Consider the following 18,422-nt stretch of genomic DNA (forward strand, 5'->3'; position numbering starts at 1 on the left):
ATGTGCACTCACTCACAAACCCCCTTAGACGCATGGTGCGCCATTTTGGGGGTGGCAACTGGGATCGTTCTACAAAATGGGGAGGTCACCCCTCTTTTGTAGGAGCGCTTCGCCAAGGGTCTGAGACTTCCTGGACCTGATGGCCAGTCTGAGTAAACAGATTGGCTGAGTGCAGCAACCATTGCGACAGATGGTTGCGATGGTGATCTGATGCTACGTCTTTGGATGCAGCACTCGAGTCGCAGATGCCTACAGACGCCTCCTGCTGCATATGAATGTTACTTGTGTGGTATCACAATACCAACTACATTGAAACCAGACCCAAAGTGCACAAAATCACCTAATTCCGGCACTGGTTCATAAACTACAAGCATACAAAACCTCATTATACAGTACACTCATTCACAGGTATAGGAGCAGGTCACGTATACCCCTTTTCCACCTACACAGGTGCTACCCGGCTGCGGCCCGTGCTCGACCCCCATTCCCACTGCGCTCACCAACCCGGCATATTGCCGGGTTGGTGACGCTGCTAGTGACGCGGCAGGGGCGGCGCTGGGAGATCACATGATCTTCCAGCGCCGCCCTTCCATACAGTGTAAACGGGAGCCGTGTCGCATCGACACCGCTTCCGTTTACACTACAACCCTACCCGGATCATTCCAGTGTCCTACCCAGGTATTTACCCGGGTAGGATTCACGGGTCACTTGATCCGGGTTTTTGTGGGGGAACCCTTTTCCACTTGCAAAAAACACGGGTTAATGCGCTCCCCTGTGCATTTACCCGTGTTTTTTGAGCTAGTGGAAAAAGGGGTATTAGGAGGTAATTACATCTGTGTAGAGATCAGAGAATCCCCACAGCTTGGAGCAAATGATGATTTAGGGCCTGCTGAAATAGTTTCTGTCAAGGAGAAAAAATATATAACCTATAAATTTATAATATCATTTTTTTTTTTTTTTTGAATGCTACAATTACTGAGGAGAAATATTCCCCCCGTTCCTGAGAATGGTTTGCAGTTTGAGGGTAAGTGAATATGTAGCATACAGCCGTGGTGTGCTGGTTTGTGGTATCAGGTGTGGCACGGATGGAGAAATGTAATGATCAGCACCTGGGGCCGAATTCAGACCTGATCGCTAGGCTGCGTTTTCGTACAGCCTACAATCAGGTCTGAACTGCGCATGCGTATGCCCCGCTATGCGCAGGCGCGTCAGTCCTCAGTGACGGGGCTCAGCGGGCAGCGACTGGATGCATGAGAATAGCGATCGCATGGGCGATCGCAAGGTGACTGACAGGAAGAGGGCGTTTGTGGGTGGCAGCTGACTGTTTTCAGGGAGTGTCCGGAAAAACGCAGGCGTGTCCAGGCGTTTGAAGGGAGTGTTTCTGACTTCAGCACCGGCCCCGATCATCGCACTGGAAGAGTAAGTCCAGCTCTCCTGCACATGTGATTGCACACCTCCCCCTGTAGGCGGCGACTACCTGGTCGCAGGGATGCAAAAAAACAGGGACGTGTGGTGAGGTAAATTTCTCAGGAGGCACTGCTTAGCACCAGAGCCAGATTTACACACAATATATGAGCCAAATGGTGCATGTGGACATTATACACAGGTGCAGCAGTATAAACTCATGGGAATTTGGTGAGTTTTGATCACAGATGTGTGGAAAAGATAAGCAGGTGAGGCAACCATAGACTTTTTGCTCCAGAGATTTGACTATAAAAATGATTAGAATAATACAAAGAAGATATTTTTAACATATTCTTTGTATTTTTCATATACTTTATACAGTTAAAACTCTGGCAGAAACGTTAGTATGGCAGGAAAGGCTCTGCCTCACCCCACCGCACGTCACTGCAAAAAACGCACCCTAGCGCTCAGGTCTGAATTAGGCCCTTGATCGCTAGCAAGCGATTTTTGCAGCGCTGCAATCAGATAGTCGCCGCCTACAGGGGAAGTGTATTTTAGTTGTGCAAGTGTGCGATCGCATGTGTGGCAGAGCTGTACAAACAGATTTTGTGCAGTCTCTGCGCAGCCCAGGACTTACTCAGCCGTTGTGAACACATCAGCCTGTCTGGTACCGGAATTGACGTCAGGAACCCTCCCTGCAAACGCTTGGACACGCCTGCGTTTTTCCAGACACACCCTGAAAACAACCAAAAAAAGACAATAGCAGCGCTAATTGAAATGCTAAGTATAAATTGTGATAAGAGGGATTGAGTGATAAAGAATTCTCAATTTTAATAAAACATAAAATTCGGCCTCATTAAAAATTGGATACAAAAATCCAAAGACAATTCAAGGCAATAAAAACAGTAGATGTGGGTCATACACTATAACTGCCTATCACATTAACATCCATTCCTATTAATTAACCTGGATTATATAGCAGATGGAGACAGGCTGACAGCGCAGTCTCACCAATACACTTTACCCAAAAACCGCTAGAGGTGTAGTCCCTTAAGAGTGTCTCTGATGTTTTACTCAAAACCAGCCAGGTTTGGGATCCTCATTATAACACGGTGTCCTCTTTATGAAGAAAGGGTTGATGGTGTTTCCAGTTGTAAAGGATTTGTCTCACTTTTTCTGCAGATGAAAAAGTCCAGTAGTTGGTCCGGGTGTGATACGGCAGTAAGAATTAACGTGATTGTCGACCCAAATAGCCTCCTCCTGACGCATTTCGCTGCAGGCACTGCAGCTTTATCAAAGGACCTTTGATAAAGCTGCAGTGACTACCCCCAAACGTTATAGCAGCAGCATTAGAGACACAGCACCTGTAAGCGCCCGATCTTCCATTCTTTTGGTAAACACCCTGAAAACAGTCAGTTGACACCCACAAACGCCTTCTTCTTGTCAATCTCCTTGCGATCACCCGTGCAAACGGATCCGTCGCACAAACCCATCGCTGAGTGGCGATACGCATTGTACCCGTGAGAGGCGCCTGTGCATTGCGGTGCATACACATGCACAGTTTAGACCTGATCTCCCGCTGTATGAAAACGCACAGCAGCGGTCAGGTCTGAATTAGGGCCCTTGTGTCGAACACTGATCAGAATTAGTAACTGATGAGATAGGATTTGGTGGCGGATTGCATGGAGGCTCTTGCCTACCATGGTCACCTTTTTTCAGGATAAAGGAGTGATACGACGGAGGGTTTACAGTCTGCACAATTGCTGCTTCTTGAATCTCTGTGCTACACAAATAAGATGTTAAAGGCTAAAGTGGTGGACTTTGAAAACAGCCTCAGAATAATGGGTCTCATTGAGATAGATATTAATGAGGCACTAATGGATATTGCTTTGACTCATCAATGTCAGCAATGAACATGCAAGTGGTTATAACCATGACAACAGAAAACTAAAGCCTGCACTCAGATACATGACAATTGCTGAAATAAAGAAACCGAAAACAATATGCTTAAAGCATAACTTAGAGGGGTGTATTCAGGGGTTAAAGTGAGCCGGAACGGGGCGGAACTGCGTTCTGTCAGTTCCTCCTCCGGCTCACCTAACCCGATGTGTGCCCGGCACCGCAGGGAGATGCCGGGCGCCCGCTGAGATTGTGTTACCAGCAGGCGCCCGGCTCTCTCTCCTCAGCAGAAGCCGGAGGCAGGAGCTCACTACCGAGGTCCAGCTTCCGGCACTGTCAGTGTGCGCTATGGGAGAGACGTCATGACGTCTCTCCCAAAGTGCAGAGTAGCAGACACCAGGAGGACTGCAGCGGTCGGACGCTGGAGCGGGGCTTGGTGAGTATGGTGTTTTTGGGTTTTTTTCAAATGTTTGAGTGTAAACAGCGCTTCTACTTGGGGCATTACTACTAGGGGACATTACTACTAGGGGCTAACTACTGGGGGCAAACTACAAGGGGGCAAACTACTGGGGGGCATTACTACAGGGGGGCTAAACTACATAAGGCAAACTACATGAGGGCTAAACTACAGGGGGCATTACCACTGGGGCTAAATTACAGGGGGGGGGGCTAAAATACAAGAGGGCTAAACTACAGGGGGCTAAATGACTGGGGGCATTACCATTAAGGCCATTACCATTACTACTGGGGGCACTATTAATGAGGGCATTGTAAAGGGGGCACTTCATAAGGGGCATCACTCCTGGGAACATAAGGGGCACTACTACTGTCAGCATTGCAAAGGGGCACTACTACTGTCAGCATTGCAAAGAGGCACCACTATTATGGGCCCTATATATGGGGCACTACCAATGTGGGCACTACCAGTACAGTGGACATTGCATAAGGGGCACTACAGCTGTGGGCATTGTATAAGGGGCGCTACTGCTGTGGGCATTATGTGTATTACGGGGTGCTACTACTGTGGGCATTATGTGTATTAGGGGTGCTACTACTGTGGGCTTTGTGTATAAGAGACACTAATGTGTATCATACCATGAATAAGGGACACTTCTATGTGGTGTAATGTGAATAAGATTGTGCTACTGTGTGGCGTAATTTTAATTGGGGATACTATTGTGTGACCACGCCTCTTTCTTTCAGAGACCAAGCCCGGCGCACGAAATACCTTTTTTGCATGGGCGCCGGGGGGAGGAGGGCGGGAGTTCCACCACCTCTCTAGGACCACTTTAAGCTGGGTGTATTCAATTGTTTGAAAAGTCGGTTGGGTGTCTGTTTTTTCTTATCTAATAGACAGGAAAAAAACAGACACCCAACCGACTTTTCAAACAATTGCATATCTCCCCAAAATCTTTAAAAAAATAAACATTTCTGATTGTGACACGAAACCCTTTTATTACTAAATAACTTTATGTGTAATGTCCCTCAGTATTGCAGATATCATTTTGGGCTTCCCTGTTGTTGCTCTACTTGATCTTCTTCTGCATTCTTCTAAATCTTCTCCTCTCCGAATTGTAATTGATGTAACAAGTAAGGAAAGTAACAGTGCAAACACTTTCCCACTATCACAGTATCACACGGACACCATTGTATTCTTCATATAAGACTAGTGACAAAAAATGTCTCTCAGTCACATAACCGTAGCCCAATCAGACACTGAGATAGCCAGGATTCTCCAGCTTCACCAAAATAGAGAATTAATGGTGACATCTCCCTTCAGAGATCAAGAGATATTTACAGCTGAAGAGGTCGGCCGGGTGGGCAAGGTAACCCAAGACCATATTCAAACAATTTTGTTCAGTGCTCTCTTACAGGGGTGGATCTACTATGAGACTAATGAAGCTTAAACTTCAGGGTCCCTAATCCCGGAAGGGCCCATTTTCACCTCTTGTTTTTAAGTACTGTATGGCATACTTGCCGACTCTCCTGGAATGGTCGGGAGGCTCCCAAAAATTGGGGGGAGCTCCTGGCCCCCCGACAAATGTCCCGGATCCGCCTGCACCCTGCCACCCATTTACTGAGTAAAGTGGGTGGAATGGGTGGCTGGTGATGCGATTCGCGCTGAATGGCATCATCAGAGCCACGCACCCCCCTGTACAATGTCAGTAATCTCAGCATTGCATAGAGGGGAGTGTGGCTACAGTGACGCGATAGCGCAGCCACGTCCCCCACTAGCCTTTCCACTGCATCACGCCCCCTCTCTGCCCCCTATTTGAAATGATGTTCCCCGCACCGTACATTGCTGTGCTAACCTGGCTGCCCCCACCCGCTTAGGGCAGACAGAAAGTCAGCAACCATGCTGTATGGATATAGCTCATCACCAATAACACCATGACAGCCAGGCTTTTAGTACAGCATAGCTGCTATTACAGCCTGGATGCATACCTCCCAACTTTGATCTCAGCGGTGGTGGGACGTCCGTTTTTAGGGGGCGTGGCTTCGCGGCAAGTGCCGCGATCGCAGGCCACGCCCCGTTTTTGTCATTATGGGGGCATGAGCAGCGCTGTGAGAGCTGCTGGTCATGCCCCCTGTCCCTCTCTGCCGTGAATAGACGCTGTGCGCATGCGCACAGCATCTATTCAACGCTGCTCTCCACAGAGCAGCGAGTGACAGGGAGGGATCTTCCAACTGCCCCTCCACCCGCGGGACACTGCGACCCGCGGGTGGGACAGCGGGACAGACAGTGAAAAACGGGACTGTCCCGCCAAAATCGGGACAGTTGGGAGGTATGTGGATGCGCGTTGCTTAGTACCGCGGGAGCTGCTGGGAGTTGTAGTCTAGCTCTGTGATTTGTGCTCTGTGTATTCTGCAGAATTTATCTTTGTGACATTCCCAGAAATGGCAGAGCCTGAGAGGGCCTGTCCTAGGAAGGAGGCTGGAAGCATTGAAAGGTGAGAAGGAGCTCAGGACAAGGATGCATCTAATAAGGTAATTTTGCTGGTGCTGAGCGGTGTTGTGCTGTCAGGTGTTTATTGAAGAGAGGGGGGGAGAGTGATGTGAGGTGATTAATGAAGTTGGAGTTCTGTGAGGTGATTTCTGAAGGGGGGAGTGCAGTGCTGTGAGAGGCAGACATTAAAGGTGCCACGGGGGTGGGGTGTTGTAACCAGACCTGCCCCACACACTCTCACCCTGTCACTCACCACATTTGCCCTGCAGACTCAACCCGTCTATATATATATATATATAGAGAGAGAGAGAGAGAGAGAGAGAGAGAAGGAGATTTATGGTAAGACTTACCATTGTTAAATCTCTTTCTGTGAGGCACACTGGATTCCACAGGGAATAACATCGGGTGTAGAGTTGGATCTTGATCCGAGGCACCAACAGGCTAAAGCTTTGACTGTTCCCAAGATGCACTGCACCGCCTCCTCTATATCCCCGCCTCCAGGCACTGGAGCTCAGTTTTGTTAACCAGTCCAATGCAGTAGCAGGTAAAAGAGACGACAGTAGTTAGTAGCCACTGTAACACTGTAGGGGTGCAAGGTGCCTTTTCCTGGGGAATATGGCAGCACGCAGCAGCTGAGGAACAACACAAGTCCAGTTTCTGGTACAACTGACCCCGGCCAGTTTTATTGAAACAGAAAATAAAACAAACCCCAAAATAAAAATACCTTGCCTGTCCGGCACTAACTAAACATAAGATGTTCCTAACTGTCACTAAACAAAACACAGAGTTCTTCAGTACATACTGTATAGCTTACTTGCATCAGAAAGCGTGTCTCTCACACACAGATCCTGCAGCCTTCCCAGGCAGTCTGCCCATACTAATCAGGTTAGAAGCACTATATCACTCTTACACAGCTGAAACCCTGATTAGCCCTCTGTGAGGCCAAAGACCCGAACTGGGCCCAATGTCTAGAACTCGCCTTATCTCTCTCTCAGAGCCTTTACCCAGCTTTTACAGCAAACTGAAAAGGTTCAGACAAAACAAAAAGCATTTTTCCTAGAAGTTAACATTTTCTAAAACATGTAAGACAAGAACCTGGGACAAATATACCTGCCCTCAAACACTATCCCAGTGTTCTTGTCACATATCCCCCTCCCCTGTTTCGACCTAGGGGCCGGAACACTTGTAGCCCCCAAACAGAAGATGCGAGACAATGCATCTACGTTGGCCAATTGTGTTCCCGGTCTATGTTCGACCGTAAACTTAAAGTCCTGCAACGCTAGAAACCATCTAGTTACACGAGCATTCTTGCCTCTATTTACATACATCCATTTTAAAGGGGCATGGTCTGTCACTAGTCTGAATTGTCTACCCAAGAGGTAATATCTCAAGGTATCTAGTGCCCACTTAATGGCCAAAGCCTCCTTTTCCACAATGGCATACCTTTTTTCATGCTCATTGAGTTTCCTACTCAAATAAATGATAGGGTGTTCGTCCCCATCTCTGGTTTGGGACAGCACAGCACCTATCCCAACCTCTGAGGCATCTGTCTGTACCACAAATTCTTTTGAAAAATCTGGTGTTATCAACACCGGTTGTGAACACAAAGCCACTTTTAACGCTTGGAACGCCTTTTCTGCATCAGGGTTCCATTTCACCACATTTGACTGCTTCCCTTTGGTAAGGTCTGACAACGGCACCGCTGTTGTCACAAAATTAGGAATAAACCGTCTATAGTACCCAGTAATTCCCAAAAAAGCCCTTACCTGTTTTTTATTCACTGGACGAGGCCAGTTTTGAATAGCATCAACTTTATTCAATTGGGGCCTAATCAGACCTCTGCCTATGGTGAAGCCCAAGTATTTGACCTCCTCCATTGCGAGGCAGCACTTCTTTGGGTTAGCAGTTAACCCTGCCTCTCTGATTGAGTCCAGTACTGCTTGTACTTTAACCAAATGTGACCCCCAGTCTGTACTGTGAATTACCACATCATCCAAATAGGCAGCTGCATATTTTCTATGGGGCCTCAAAATTTTATCCATCGCCCGTTGAAAGGTTGCTGGAGCCCCATGCAACCCAAAGGGTAACATCTTATACTGGTACAGCCCCTCCGGAACCGAAAAGGCTGTTTTTTCTTTGGCGCTATCAGATAAAGGTATTTGCCAGTAACCTTTGGTCAGGTCCAATGTGGTGAGAAACCTGGCTGTTCCCAGCCTTTCTACAAGCTCATCCACACGGGGCATGGGGTATGCGTCAAACTTGGACACCTCATTTAACTTACGAAAGTCATTACAGAAGCGTATGCTACCGTCGGGCTTCGGGATGAGCACTATGGGACGGGACCACTCACTGTTAGACTCCTCTATGACTCCAAGTTCTAACATGGTTTTAACTTCCTTAGAAATAGCTTCTCGCTGAGCTTCAGGAATCCTATATGGCTTTAAATGAACCCTGACCCCTGGTTCTGTGACAATGTCATGTTTTATTATGGTCGTTCGGCCAGGCAGCTCTGAAAATACCTCCCTATTTTGGATGAGAAATTCTTTAACCTGATTGTTCTGATCAGCTGATAATGTCTCTGACACCTTCACTGCGGGAAGCAACCGGGGTGAAGACACCGAAGGGCAAGGCTCCGCTGACAGAGACAACCTATCTTTCCAGGGTTTGATTAAGTTAACATGGTAGATCTGTTCGGGTTTTCTCTTTCCCGGCTGGTATACTTTGTAATTAACCTCATTCACTTTTTCCCTAATCTCAAATGGACCCTGCCATTTAGCTAGGAATTTGCTTTCCACAGTGGGTACCAAAACAAGAACTCTATCTCCAGGAGCAAATTCCCGTATCTTGGCACTCCGGTTATAGACCCTCTGTTGAGCACTTTGGGCCTGTTCCATGTGCTCTCTGACAACAGGTACCACGGCTGCAATCCTATCCTGCATTTGTGTTACATGCTCAATAACGCTTCTATAAGGAGTGGGCTGTCCTTCCCACGTCTCTTTGGCAACATCCAACAGCCCTCTGGGGTGTCTACCATACAACAAATCAAATGGAGAAAACCCCGTAGAGGACTGAGGAACTTCTCTGATGGCCATTAACAAGTAGGGCAACAAACAATCCCAGTTTTTCCCATCTCTCTCAACAACCTTTTTTAACATACTTTTTAATGTTTTATTAAACCTTTCCACCAACCCGTCAGTTTGGGGATGGTAGATGGACGTCCTGAGGTGAGTGACCTTAAATAACTTGCACAATTCTTTCATGATCCTTGACATAAATGGAGTACCTTGGTCAGTCAAAATTTCTTTTGGTATTCCCACTCTACTAAATACCTGCACCAGCTCCCTAGCTATCGCCTTGGTTGTGATAGTGCGTAAAGGGACAGCCTCAGGATATCGAGTGGCATAGTCCATAATTACCAGGATATACTGATGGCCCCGAGCAGACTTTAACAAGGGCCCCACGAGATCCATGGCTATTCTGTCAAACGGGACCTCTATAATAGGCATGGGAACTAGTGGGCTCCTGAAATGGGGTCTAGGGGCATGATACTGGCATTCAGGACAGGAAGAACAATATTCAGACACTTCTTTATAAACCCCTGGCCAAAAGAACCTTTGTAAAACTCTTTCAGTGGTTTTTTCTGCCCCTAAATGTCCTGCGGTAACGTGACTATGAGCTAAATCTAGTACCGTTCTCCGATAAGGCTGGGGAACTACCAGCTGTTCCACCACATCCTCACCCCTTTTGACAATGTGGTACAAGAGCTCATTACAGATGGCCATGTGGGGATACGTAACCCTGTCACCTGGTACCACAGGTTCCCCATTAACAATCTTAACATTCTCTCTAGCCTTTATTAAGGTAGGATCCTTTAACTGTTCAGATGCAAACAGATCCTTCTTTACCTCCAGGTCAGGCACGCTTTCAGTTCTAACTACTATGTCTCTGTTCCCGGCAAGAGGGTCCTCACTGGACTCCCCATCTGTCACTTCCCCAGCCAAACTAGCAAAAGGCAAAGGGCCAGAAAGTTCCGAAGACCCACGTACATCCATAAAATCACCGGTATTATCAACTGGCTTTTTACTTCTCACATCTGTTGATAACCGTGATTCCCACAGTTTCCAAAAATGAGGAAAATCCCTCCCTATTATGGCCTCATGCACCAAGGTAGGGACCAGTCCCACTTTAACCATTGCTGACCCACAACAATTTTCTATATTCACCTCAGCAGTGGCATAATATTGGGTATCCCCATGTATGCAAGTTACCCCAATAGGTATTTGCTGGACCTTTAAGGGGTTCACTAACCCAGCTTTCACGAGGGTAACTAAACTTCCTGAATCTAGCAAGGCCTCTACCCGGTTACCTTCTAAGAACACATCACACATTTGTTTTTCCAGCTCAGGTGAAGGTACCACAGTACAGGCTAACCTAGCAAAGAAAGACATTCTGCGACATTCAAAGGCAGCATCACATTGCATGGGTTCTTGCGTGACTGGGCAATTGGCAATAACATGACCTGGCATACCACACCTAAAACATTTAACCACATGATTATCAACCCATTTGGGCAGCATAGACCGTTCTAGCCCCATTGGCCTGTTTCCAGGGCCAGTGTTTACAGTCTCTCCAGCCTTGCGTTCTCTTAACCGCCCAGCAACGTTTTCCCACGGAACAGTCTTACCAGTCTTTACTGAAGGGCGCTGTCGAGGATTTATGGGTTGCTGGGTGGTCATCAGTAGTTCCTCTGCTGCCAAATACCTCTCTACCATGTCCACTAATTGGTCAGCAGTACCCGGGTTTCCATGGCTCACCCACTTGCGCAGGACCATGGGCAAAGATCTCAAGTAGCGGTCCATGACGACTCTTTCCACCATCTGGGGACCAGTTAATGTCTCTGGCTGCAGCCATTTTTTTGTTAGCTGAATAAGGTCGTGCATCTGGGAGCGCGGAGGCTTCTCCATGGCGTACAGCCAACGGTGCACCCGTTGTGCTCGTACTGACAGCGTGACTCCCAGGCGGGTCAGGATCTCAGTCTTTAGTTTATCATAGTCCCGAGCCTCAGCAGGGCTTAAATCAAAGTAAGCTTTTTGGGGCTCACCTGACAGGAAAGGTGCCAGCAGACTGGCCCACTGTGCTTTCGGCCAGTTCTCACGCTCGGCAGTCCTTTCAAACGTGGTCAGATAGGCCTCCACATCATCAGCCTCTGTCATTTTCTGCAGGAAGTGACTGGCTCGTATAGAACTAGAGCTGGTTGGAGCACTGACGGCCACATCTCCAACCCGAGCTGCAAGTCTCTGCACCACTTCTGCTAAGGCCTCTCTATCCTGACGCTGTTGCCTGTAAAGTTCATCAACAACTGCCTGCTGTTGTCTCTTATTTTCCTCCATTGCCACCTGCTGCTGTCTGTTGGCCTCCTGCTGTAGTCTCCAATTTTCCTCCATTGCCACCTGCTGTTGTCTCCTATTTTCCTCCATTGCCACCTGCTGCTGTCGGTTGGCCTCCTGCTGAGCCGCTGTAGCTTGCAGCAAGGCTTTAAGCAGATCCTCCATGTCAACAGATTTTTCAGGCGGCTTTGCAGCTGCTTTCACCCAGGACATATATCAAACCCTCAGGGGTGAGTCTCAGTAACTTCACACTGGGCTGTATCTGCATAAACCACCGTTTTCTGCAGGCCTCACAAAGCTGCTGCTTTCACTTATGCGCAGAACGGCCTGCTCGCATTCTCCACCAAGTTGTAACACTGTAGGGGTGCAAGGTGCCTTTTCCTGGGGAATATGGCAGCACGCAGCAGCTGAGGAACAACACAAGTCCAGTTTCTGGTACAACTGACCCCGGCCAGTTTTATTGAAACAGAAAATAAAACAAACCCCAAAATAAAAATACCTTGCCTGTCCGGCACTAACTAAACATAAGATGTTCCTAACTGTCACTAAACAAAACACAGAGTTCTTCAGTACATACTGTATAGCTTACTTGCATCAGAAAGCGTGTCTCTCACACACAGATCCTGCAGCCTTCCCAGGCAGTCTGCCCATACTAATCAGGTTAGAAGCACTATATCACTCTTACACAGCTGAAACCCTGATTAGCCCTCTGTGAGGCCAAAGACCCGAACTGGGCCCAATGTCTAGAACTCGCCTTATCTCTCTCTCAGAGCCTTTACCCAGCTTTTACAGCAAACTGAAAAGGTTCAGACAAAACAAAAAGCATTTTTCCTAGAAGTTAACATTTTCTAAAACATGTAAGACAAGAACCTGGGACAAATATACCTGCCCTCAAACACTATCCCAGTGTTCTTGTCACACCACATATAACCACATTCTCACTTCAGGAGAAGGTACCAGCGGCTAATGCCATACAAACCCAAAGAAGCTAAGTGCGTCAGGGTGGGCGCCCTGTGGAATCCAGTGTACCTCGCAAAAAGAGATTTAACAATGGTAAGTCTTACCATAAATCTCCTTTTCTGCAGCGGGGTACACTGGTATTCCACAGGGAATAACATCGGGGATGTCCTAAAGCAGTTCCTTATGGGAGGGGACGTACTGTAGCGGGCACAAGAATCCGGCGTCCAAAGGAAGCATCCTGGGAGGCGGAAGTATCACATGCATAGAACCTGATGAACGTAGGACCACGTAGCTGCCTTGCACAATTGTTCTAGGGACGCGCCACGGCGGGCTGCTAAGAAGGTCCAACAGACCGAGTAGAATGAGCTTTTATAGTAGCAGGAGCTGGAAGTCCAGCCTGTACATAAGCTTGTGCAATCACCATTTTAATCCATCTGGCCAAGGTCTGCTTATTTGCAGGCCAGTCACGTTTGTGAAAACCAAAAAGGACAAAGAGAGAATCAGATTTCCTAAGAGAGGCGGTTCTCTTCACATATATACGGAGAGCCCGTGCCACATCCAAAGACCGTTCTTTGGAGGACAAACCAGGAAAGATAAAGGCCGGAACCACAATCTCTTGGTTAAGGTGGAAAGACGACACCACCTTAGGCAGATAACCCGAGCGAGTTCTAAGAACTGCACGGTCACGGTGAAAAATCAGAAAGGGTGACCGACAGGATAAGGCACCCAAGTCTGAAACCCTTCTAGCAGAGGCAATAGCCAGCAAAAATAAAACTTTAAGTGTAAGCCATTTAAGGTCTACAGACTCAAGAGGTTCAAACGGAGACTCTTGTAGGGCATCCAGAAAAACCGACCAATCCCAAGGAGCCACAGGAGGAACATAGGGAGGTTGAATCCGTAAAACACAGAGTGAAAGTATGAACGTCCGGCAAAGTTGCAATTTTTCTCTGAAACCATACAGACAAGGCTGAAATAATAACCTTGAGGGAGGCCAGACGAAGGCCGAAGTCCAGGTCTTGTTGCAGAAAAGCCAAGAGTTTGGCAGCACTGAACTTGTATGCATCATAATTCTTAACCGCACACCAGGTGAAGTAAGAATTTCAGACCCTATAATAAATCCGAGCCGAAGTTTGAATGACCACCTCAAAAAATCCTTTGGCCCTCAGAACTGAAGCTTCAAGAGCCATGCCGTCAAAGCCAGTCAGGCCAGATCCTGATAGACACAAGGGCCCTGAACGAGGAGGGCTGGGTGTGGCGGAGGTAGAAGAGGACGCTCTATCGAGAGGCCCTGCAGGTCTGAGAACCAATGCCGTATGGGCCATGCTGGACCCATTAGAAGTAGTAATTCTCCTTCTTGCTTGAACTTCCTTATTACCCTGGGCAGGAGTGACACTGGAGGGAACACGTATGGCAGCCGAAAGTTCCATGGAATTGCCAGTGCGTCCACGAACGCTGCTTGAGTATCCCTTGTCCTTGCTCCAAAGCTCAGAACCTTGTGATTGTGTCGAGACGCCATCAGGTCTACATCTGGTAGGCCCCACTTGTCTACTAGGAGTTGAAAGACTTCCGGATGAAGGCTCCACTCTCCGGCGTGTACGTCCTGACAACTGAGGAAGTCCATTCCGGGAGTCCACAACTGGGAAACGGACACTGCCGATATGGCTGGCAGATGAATCTTTGACACTTCCATCATTGCCATGCGGCTTTGAGTGCCGCCTTGATGATTTATGTACGCCACCGTGGTGGTGTTGTCCGACTGTACTTGAACAGGCCTGTTCTGTACCAGAGGCAGGGCCAGTTTCAGAGCATTGAACACTGCCTGCAACTCCAGAATGTTTACCGGAAGGAAAGATTCCTCCCTGTTCCACCGACCCTGAAGAGAGTGTTGCTCGAACACCGTGCCCCAATGCCGCAGACTGGCACCCGTCCTTAGGAGGACCCAGTTGGAGATCCAGAAGGATCCCACTTGGAAAGGATTAACTGTCCCACTTGGAAAGGATTAACCTCTGCAGAGGCGAGAATGAAATTGAGCGTACTCTACCATGTAGAAAGCCGACACCATGAGGCCTATTACTTGCATCGCCGACTGTATCGATACATGAGGGCGATAGAGGAAGCATTGTATCCTGTCCTTAAGTTTCAGGACCTTCTCCAGAGACAAGAACAACCGTTGGTTGTGTATGCCCAGTAACGCCCCCAGGTGCACCATGCTCTGAGCAGGAACCAGCGAGGATTTCTTCCAGTTGATGAGCCACCCGTGGGCTTGCAGGAATTGTACCGTCAGCTCCAGATGACGGAGGAGAACCTCTGGGGAGTTCGCCAGGATCAACAAGTCGTCCAGATACGGCAGGATCCTGATACCCCGACGGCGTAGCAGGGCCGTCATGACCGCCATGACCTTTGTGAAGATTTGCGTGTCACAACTGAGGGCCTGAGCTGACGGGAGGCAGCCTCAGTTGTAGGGGCTGAGATGTACCGGAACCTGGGAGGTTGTATCAGACCCCTGGACATGTAAGTAACATGAAGAATAACCGCCCGAAGGCGTGACCACGACAACTTGAATAAAAGTCAATGATGTTTATTTATGACAAACTCCATGCATCACAGTAGCAGTAAAAGAAACATAAAATCAGCAGAGAAATAATACAGTTCCTGGGTACTACAGGGTGGCAGGGGCCACAGAGCTCTGGTAGTATGAGACAGTTCTTATTATCTGCGAGTTGGAAAGTCCTTACCAGGCCTGACTGTAGCAATGAAGAAAGCCCAGGATCGTACCAGCTGGTGTTCCAGGGAAAGCTGGACTGCTGTAAATAAAATAGCTGCTGTGGGTTCTGGTTGGAACCAGACAGATGTTGGCACGGAGTGGATACTGGCTGGAACCAGTTAAATAATAAGTGAAGCTTGAGAGCGATGCAATATGAATGAAATGTAGAGCTAGAGAGCGGAGAAATAATAATACCGGTGGAGAGTGGTAAACTGTAGAAAGGACACCGGCCCTTTAAGAGAAGCTGTACTCTGCTGGAAGCTGGGCTGGAAGCAGGTAATGTTGTGGCTGGAAACAGATGAATCGAAAACGGATCGGAGAGTCAGGCTACACCGCAGGTGGAATGCTGGTGCGGGTCTCTATGGTGGAAGTCTTGAGACAGGAGCTGGAACCTGGAAGACAATCACAGGAGAGAGACAAACAGGAACTAGGTTTGACAACCAAAGCACTGACGCCTTCCTTGCTCAGGCACAGTGTATTTATACCTGCAGCAAGGAAGGGATTGGCTAGGCAATTATGCAGATTAACAATACTGACAACAGATTGGAGGAAATGATCAGCTGACAGAATCCAAGATGGCTGCGCCCATGCAGACACTTGGAGGGAAGTTTGGTTTGTAATCCATGTGGTAATGAAAACAGTAATGGCGGCGCCGGCCACTGGAGACAGGAGACGCCAGGCAGACAAGTGCACATCCAACCACGCGGACACAGCGGAGGCCGCGGCTGACGTAATCCACTCTGACACTCTGCATGCAGAAGCTCAGGGACGGCGGCGGAGGCCGCGGGAGACGCCATGCCAGATGTATTATGGCGTTACTGTGACAGCGTCTCAGAGAGACAGGAGAGGATGCAGGAATGTGAACATTAGGATAACAGATGGGATCCGGTGCTGGAGCGCTGAGCCAGCCTTAGGAGGCATCTGATGGGTAAGAAATGGCGTCCAGATACCCGGATCGTGACAGCACCCCCCCCTTTAGGAGTGGCCCCAGGACACTTCTTTGGCTTTTGAGGAAACTTGGAATGGAATCTCCGGACCAAAGCAGGAGCATGGACATCAGAAGCATTGGTCCATGAACGTTCCTCAGGGCCGTAACCCTTCCAGTCAATAAGATATTGTAGTTGACCGTAACGGTGACGTGAGTCCAGGATCTTAGCCACTTCATACTCAACGCCTCGTTGAGTTTGGACTTTCGGAGTTGGAGGAAGTGAGGAATGAAACCGATTTAAGATCAGCGGTTTCAACAGGGAAACATGGAATGTCCTGGGTATTTTTAAGAAGGGAGGCAACTGGAGTCTGTAAGCAACAGGATTGATGACTTGTTCAATCTTGAAAGGACCGATATAGCGAGGTGCAAACTTCACACTGGGAACTCTTAACCTCAAATTCTTCGTGGATAACCATACCCGATCACCCACCTTGAGAGCAGGAACTGCTCGACGCTTCCTATCCGCAAACTTCTTGTACCTGAACGATGCCTTGAGCAGAGCTGATCGTACGCTCTTCCAGATATTGGCAAACTGATGCAAGGTGATATCCACTGCGGGAACAGAAGTTGCTGGAAGCGGTTGGAACTCAGGGACTTTAGGGTGGAATCCAAAGTTAGTGAAAAATGGTGTTGAAGCAGATGAAGAATGATACTGGTTGGGAAGTAATTGAACCCAGTCATCTTGAGAGGAAGACACATAGATGCGGAGGAAGGCCTCCAAGTCCTGATTCACCCTCTCGGTTTGACCATTGGTCTGAGGATGGTAAGCCGTGGAAAACTTTAGCTTGACTTGGAGGACTTGACATAAACTTCGCCAGAATTTGGCTGTGAATTGAACTCCTCGATCTGAGATAATTTCTTCAGGAAGACCGTGGAGTCGGAAGATCTCTTGTATGAATACTTGAGCCAACTTGGAAGCTGACGGAAGACCGGTGAGAGGAATGAAGTGTGCCATCTTGGTGAACCGGTCAACTACCACCCAGATGGTATTGAACTTGTTGCACATGGGTAAATCTGTAATAAAATCCATCGACAAATGGGTCCAAGGTCGACGGGGAACAGATAGTGGAACCAGTTGCCCCGCAGGCGACTGGCGGGATAACTTATGTTGAGCACACTTTGGGCAAGATGCAATAAACTCCAAGACGTCCTTTTTCAGAGTTGGCCACCAATAGGACCTAGAGATAAACTCCAGGGTTTTTTGGATACCTGTATGTCCGGCAAAACGGGAAGCATGGGCCCAATGCATGAGCTTCTTCCTTAGCATCGGTTTCACAAAACTTTTCCCTGATGGGGGCGTAGAGTCCATCCCTACCGTGGAGAATGCCAACGGATTTATAATAGGATGCTTGTCTGAAGACTCTGACTCATTTTCTTGCTCCCATGAGCGGGAAAGGGCATCGGCCTTGCGATTCTGAGAGCCCGGACAGAACTGGAGTTTAAAGTAGAACCTGGAAAAGAAAAGTGCCCATCTGGCCTGACGAGGGTTGAGACATTGTGCGCCTTTCAGATATAAAAGGTTCTTGTGGTCTGTAAGTATGGTGATTGAATGAGAAGCTCCCTCCAACAGATACCTCCACTCTTCTAGAGCGAGCTTGATGGCTAGCAACTCCTGGTCGCCAATGGCATAGTTGCGCTCAGCTGGGGAGAACTTCCGGGAGAAGAAACTGCAAGGGTGTAAATGGCCATCTTTAGCCCTCTGAGATAACACCGCTCCTACTCCAACGGAGGAGGCATCCACCTCTAAGATGAAAGGAGAGTCGATGTCAGGCTGTTTCAGAACAGGCGCAGAGATGAACCTTTGTTTTAACAGATGAAATGCTTGCATGGCTTCTTCAGACCACTTGGACGGGTTAGCACCCTTCTTAGTGAAAGCAGTAATAGGCGCCACAATGGTGGAAAAGTCTCGTATAAACTTTCGGTAATAGTTGGCGAACCCTAAGAACCTCTGGACCCCTTTGATCGTGACATTGCGGAGCCATGGTTAGTCCAAAAGGCAAGACCTGGAATTGATAATGTAGGTTGCCAATAGCAAACCGCAGATATTGCTGAAGCGACATGGCAATAGGTATA

The 18,422-nt window shown here is 48.2% G+C and overlaps 1 protein-coding gene across 1 annotated transcript in view; it reads right to left on the reverse strand.

Moving 5' to 3' along the window:
• Positions 1 to 18,422, reverse strand: part of LOC134945485 (SEC14-like protein 5) — a 261,987-nt gene that overhangs the window by 226,489 nt on the left and 17,076 nt on the right. The window lies entirely within an intron of this gene.

Source organism: Pseudophryne corroboree, chromosome 7 (assembly GCF_028390025.1).
Source record: "Pseudophryne corroboree isolate aPseCor3 chromosome 7, aPseCor3.hap2, whole genome shotgun sequence".
NCBI lineage: Eukaryota > Metazoa > Chordata > Amphibia > Anura > Myobatrachidae > Pseudophryne > Pseudophryne corroboree.